The sequence below is a fragment of the Callithrix jacchus genome, chromosome X, assembly GCF_049354715.1.
Source record: "Callithrix jacchus isolate 240 chromosome X, calJac240_pri, whole genome shotgun sequence".
In the NCBI taxonomy this organism is placed as follows: domain Eukaryota; kingdom Metazoa; phylum Chordata; class Mammalia; order Primates; family Cebidae; genus Callithrix; species Callithrix jacchus.
Window position 1 is genome coordinate 55,933,849 of NC_133524.1, and position 6,853 is coordinate 55,940,701.

Below are 6,853 nucleotides of genomic sequence, written 5' to 3' on the forward strand. Positions count from 1 at the left end.
TAATTTCCATTAGGAAAATACAAATTAAAAACACAATAAGATATTAGTACATAGCTTTCTAACATGAAAAATTTTTTAATTGACAATGACAAATGCAGATAAATTGATTATTCATATATTGCTTGTGGAAAACAGTTTGGCAGCTCATTATTAAATTAAATATGCAATTAACATATGATTCAATGATTGCACACCTTCAAATTTATCCAAGAGAAATAAAAATGTATGTTCATACTAAAAACTGTACATGATCAAAAGCAATTGCAACAAAAACTGACAAATGAGACCTACTTAAACTAATGAGCTTCTGCACAGCAAAAGGAACTATCAACAGTGTAGACAGACAACCCACATAATGGGAGAAAATATTTGCAAAGTATGCACCTGACAGAGATCTAATATCCAGCATCTATAAGGAACTTAAAGAAATCAACAAGCAAAAATCAAACAACCCCATTAACAAATGAGCAAAGGACATGAATACACACTTTTCAAAAGAAGACATACATGTGGCCAACAAACATATTTAAAATGCTCAATATCGCTAATCATTAGAGAAATGCAAATCAAAACCATTATGAGAAACCATCTCACACCTCTCAGAAAGGCTATCATTAAAAAGTAAAAAAATAGCAGATGTTGGCAAGGCTGTGCAGGATAAGGAAGATTTATTACACTTTGGTGGAAATGTAAATTAGTTTAGCTATTGTGGAAAGAAGTTTGATGATTTCTCAAAGAATTTAAAACAGAACCACTATTCCATCCAGCAATCTTATTATTGGGTATATACCCAAAGGCATATAAATCGTCCTGCCATAAAGACACATGCATGTTCATTGCAGCACTATTCACAATAGCAAAGACATGAAATCAACCTAAATACTCATCAATAGTAGTCTGGATAAAGAAAATCTGGTACAAATATACCATAGAATACTACACAGCCATAAAAAACAATGAGATCATGTCCTTTGCAGCAACATGAATGGAGCTGGACGCTGTTATCATAAGTAAACTAACAGGAAGAGAAAACCAAATACTGCCTGTTTTCAGTTAAAAGTGGGAGCTAAATTTTGAGTACACCTGGACACAAATAGACAATGGACACCAGGGCCTACTTGAGGGTGGAGGGTGAGAGAGGGGTGAGGACTGAAAAACTGTCTGTCAGGTACTATGCTTATTACCTGGATGACAAAATAATCTGTACACCAAACCTCCATGACACATAATTAACCTATATAACAAACCTACATATGCACCCCTGAACCTGAAAGCAAGAAAAAAAAATTATACATGAATGTTTTTAGCAGCTTTATTTGTAATAATCAAAAACTGTTTACAACCTACATGTCAATCAATCAAATATATTACAAAACTCTTGTTATATGAAGAGGTAATCAAAGAGTAGGCAGCTGAAAAGTGTAGGATGAAGATTATAGAGATGAGTCAGGTAATAATAAATGTACTTTTTTCTAGATTTCATAGCATTTAACAAGTTTCTCAGCTTTTAAAAGTGTAAAATATTGCAATGTCATTTCTTATTCTAAATGAATATTTATTTTCCTACCTAATTTTGTATTTGTAACTTTGCAATTTTTCTTAAAGAAAATCATATAAGCTTCAGGCCCCACAAAACCTGCCCCTTTAGTACTTGTTGATGTGTCATGATTGAATGGTGTATTCAGGAGCTGAGCATTATTTTCTGTGCTTTTGATACCTGCATCTTTGTGAGATTATGTATGTGCATGTGTATATGAGCATACATGTATGTGTGCGAGTGTATGCATGCCATGAGTGTGTGGTGGGGCAACATAGAGATAGGAATTCAGCCTCTAGGTCTGAGACACAATGAACTAGATTCAGCTGTGTACCAGGTAATGTGTATTAATGGGAAAGGAAAACATGATTTAGAAGGAAATATTTAGTTAACACTAAATTTGGGTTACACATCTAATTTATAGAAAACAAATATGCCTTGTTGGTGGTTTGTTACTCAGTGGTAACTTTTTTGCTTCATACATCAACTTTCCAAACTTTGATGAGACAAAGATTTTCATCATTTGGGATTCTTTGAATAATTTGTGGTATTTTAAAATTTATTTTTGACTCATTTTAGCCCATTATGTATATTCTCCTCATTTGCCAATGTTTTAATAATTTTTGTTTTTAAATTGCTTTAAAATGTCACCAGTATATACTTTTAAATTCTAAAAACACATGATTTATCATTTCCATCTTATTTGCTTTAGTTTTGTTGGCTTTCCCGTACAATAGCTGCTTTTGGAGATTTAATAATCATTTTTAGGCTGGAATTTATTTATCCAGTTAGTCCTACATTTCCATTTAAATGTGTCTTATGCTTAATTTCCTATAACTTACGGTAATATTTATATATCCATAATATACAATTACTCTTACCTGGCATATTCTGCCTTTTATTAAAGGTGCATTGCAACTTGATCAGTGTGAGGGTTGCCTGAATTTCCATAAAATAGAAATAAGAATACTGATTTCAGAAGACACTGTTTCATGATATGAGTATGGAAAGTAAGTTTCCTCACCATCAAAGTGTTTATCACTGGGTGTGGGGATATGAGGAGAGGTTTCTGATCTGAGTGAAGGCTAATTTACGGAATAGGTTTGGGGCCCACCTGATGGTGTAGGGACAGAAGGGAATTCTCTGTTTCTATGTTAGGGTTGACCTACTCTCAGAAGAGAATAATATGTGGTTGATAGACTGATTAAGATAACTCAGTTCCTATTGCAGATTCTGCCTGGGGAGAAATCATAGCCCTACCTCTAGGTAGTGTCATTCCCTTTTATTGACAACACAATGACAGCCTTTCATACCAAAATTTCTCACATTATGTAGTGATGTAGACTTGTCTCAAATAATGTTCATCTAGTACATATCTCATTTTCACTGCCAGCCCAAAAAGCTGAGAAGATGTATGAAATATCTCCCACAATAGGGATTATTGTAGGCAGCCCTTTAATTTGGTTTTCAGTGATCCTGTCTCTGTTATTCATGTCTCATGTAATCCCCTCCTTTTTAGTATAATAAGCTGTACCTAATGACTTGCTTCTAATGACAGAGATAATGGATTGTCAATTCCAAAACTGGTTTACAAAAACACTCTGGCTTCTGTCCTGCTCATTTTCTCTTGTTCTTTCATTTGTTCATCCTGATGGAAGCTATATTTTATGTTGTATGTTGCCCTACAGAGAGGTATTTGTTGTAAGGAAATGAAAGCAGCTTCTAACCAATCATCAGCAAAGAAATGAGGCCCTAAGCCCAACAGCTTGCAACAAATTAAATCGTTCCAAACATGACTTGAATGAGCTTGGAATCAAATCCTCTCTCAGCAAAACCTTGGAATGAGACTGTAGCCCCAGCTAACATCTTAATTGCAGTCTTGTGAATTAAGTGGATGGATAGACCTGGCTGTAACTTTGTTTTTTTTCAACCTGATAATTCACCAATATTCAATGAAAACTAGATGCAGCCCAGATGTGGTAGCTCACGCCTGTAATCCTAGCACTTTGGGAGGCCGAGGCATCTCTATTTTAAAAAAAAAAATTAGGAAAAGCAAACTAGATGCAGAATTATTGATTAAGGCATGCATTGATACATGACCCAAAGTAGCTATAAAATAATAAATGTTTATTGCTTTAAGCTGCTAAGTTTTGTAGTAATTTATTTTGCAGCCATAGATAAGTAATACAGGGTGCACCCTTTCTATAGGAAATTAGGTACCCCCTTTTACTGTACTTTTACTTTAAAAATTTTTAATTCACAAATAAAATTCTATGTGTTTATCATATACAACACAATGTTTTGAAGTAAATATACATCATGGAATAACTATAGTAATTAACATATGCATTACTTCATATAGTTATCATTTTTATGTTGAGAACACTTAACACCTACTCTCAGCATTTTAGAATAGAATATATTGTTATTAACTATCTTCACCATGTGATACAAGAGATTTCTTGAACTTATATTTAGTATCTCACTAAAATTATATATCCTTTGACCAACATCTCCCTAATCTCTCCCCAATAACTTCTTCAGCTTCTGGTAATCACCATTCTACTTTCATTTTATGAGATCAGCTTTTTTAGATTCCACATGTAAGTTAGATCATGTGGTATTTGTCTTTCTGTGCCTGGATTACTTTAATTAGTATAATGTTCTTCAGATTCATCCATGTTGTCAGAAATGACAGGATTTCATTCTTTTTAAGGCTGAATAGTATTCCATTGTGTATATATACCACATTTTCTTCTTTGCAGGATTGTTACGTAGGTATACACATGCCATGGTAGTTTGCTGCCTCCATCCCCCTGTCACCTACATTAGATATTTCTCCTAATGTTATCCCTCCTCAACCTCCCAACCTCCTGCTATCGCTCCCCTAGCTCCCCACCCCCCAACAGACCCCAGTGTGTGATGTTTCTCTCCCTGTGTCCATGTGTTCTTATTGTTCAACACCCACCTATGAGTGAGAACAAGTGGTGTTTTCTGTTCTTGTGTCAGTTTGCTGAGAATGATGGTTTCCAGATTCATGCATGTCCCTGCAAAGGACATGAACTCATCCTTCTTTTATGGCTGCATAGTATGCCATGGTGTATATGTGTGACATTTTCTTTATCCAGTATATCCTTGATGGACATTTGGGTTGGTTCCAGGTCTTTGCTATTGTAAACAGTGCTGCAATGAACATATGTGTACATGTGTCTTTATAATAGAATGGTTTATAATCCTTTGGGTATATACTCTGTAATGGGATTGCTGGGTCAAATGGTATTTCTATTTCTAGATTCTTAAGGAATCACCACACTGTCTTCCACAATGGTTGAACTAACTTACACTCCCACCAATAGTGCAGAAGCATTCCTATTTCTCCACATCCTCTCCAGCATCTGCTGTTTCCAGAATTTTTAATGATCTCCATTCTAACTGGTGTGAGATGGTATCTCAATGTGGTTCTGATTTGCATATCTCTAACCACATTTTCTTTATCCATTCACTCACAGATAGACACTTAGGTGGATTTAATATCTTGGATATCATGAATAATGCTGTAATAAGCATTGGAGTACAGATATCTCTTCAACATATTGACTTCATTTCCTTTGGATATATACCCATTAGTAAGATTGCTGAATCACACAGGAGTTCTATTTTTAATTTTTTGAGGATCTCCCATACTATTGTCCATAATGGCTGCACTAATTTACATTCACATGAGCAATATCACTGCATTTATCCTTAATCTGTTCTATGCCTGCCCCACTGCCTCATCCCCCATCACATCAATCATGGAAAACTTACACATCCCAGGGAATAGCCTTCAAGTAACTCATAATCAACCATATAAAGGGCAGAGTCCCAGGACCCTTCAGCATGTGGAAAGGTCATTTTATAATTAATCCTCTTGAGGTCACTATTTCCTTTGATGCCACCCTCTTCCAAGCAGGTAACTAATTGAACCTATACTCCTGGCTATAATTTTATCCTTTATTACCTGGTCACTCACCAGTATCCAAGGACAGGGGAATAGCTGCTATGGAGGAACAGAAAATATCTTCATATCCTCAGCTTCTTTACAGCCACAACAATGTAATACCCATTCAGGTTCTCCATTAGCTTTGGGATATTACCTTTACAAACTCAAGTTTTGCTGCTTCAACTAAAGCAGCGTTGCCAATTCTTCGTGCTATTAGAATATCACCAGTGCTGAATACAGTATGTCCTTTTAGATGCTTTTATCTCCTCTGCCTTACAAGAAAACTAAAGTCTCTCCCAGAGTATGTAAGATGCACAGATAAAGATTGAATAATTTGTTTGAATATATCATGAATAAGTGATTCCATGTTTGAGTCAAATTGATGTTTATGTAAACATAGTGCATGTTAAAGACTGAATATAAAAGAAGCTAGTATAATTCTGCTTGCAAGGTTTTTCATCCCATAATAGTTTCTAGAGGTTTAAACCTATTATTAGCGAACTGCATCAGACCACTAACTTGACCACATAATGTTAGAATCATTTCGAAAAAGCTACTTCAAGTAACATTAAATTTCAGTGGCCCAAACTATGGCGAATAGTGGTTTCTTTGGGGATTTTTAAAGGGAAGATTACAAAGTAGAAAACAGAAAAAAAAGTCCAATATATCCTCAAAATAATAATTATGATCATACTAATGTAATTTCTTTTGGAATTATACTTACAAACACCAATAATAGGTAATAACTAAGAAACAAAGTGAATACTCATACCTAGAGCTAAATAAAATTTATCTACATTAAGTTCTACATGGAAACCCAAATTCCTACAAATTTACAATATTTTACCACTGATAAAATATATGGCGAGCAAAAAAAACTGAAATTATATTTATTATTTGATCTTAGGACATGTTTCTGCCCAGATCATCACCTACTTGGAGAAATTTGGGAGGCAATAGGTGGATGAATAATGGGAATTTATATATAATACTGTATTTTACAATTTTTGCCAAACATTACTATACATACAAGTAGTCTGGAGAGCTTATTAGGACATAAATTCCTGGTCTACTTCTTGAATAAGTCAGGAGTGGGGCCCATACGTCTCCATTTCTTATTCTCAGATAATAATGTTGTAGCTGGACCAATGAACACATTTTGACTAGTACTGACGTATCCTGGAACTTAGGAATAGGGTCAAGAATCATAGAGTTTCTGTGACACCCTGTGAAATCTTTTCCTCAGAAAAAGATTCTGGGATGTTTTAAGAATTCTTGACAAAAAATTCAATCAACTGTAAGTTTTCCTGATGTGCTACATGGGTAGTTTTCAA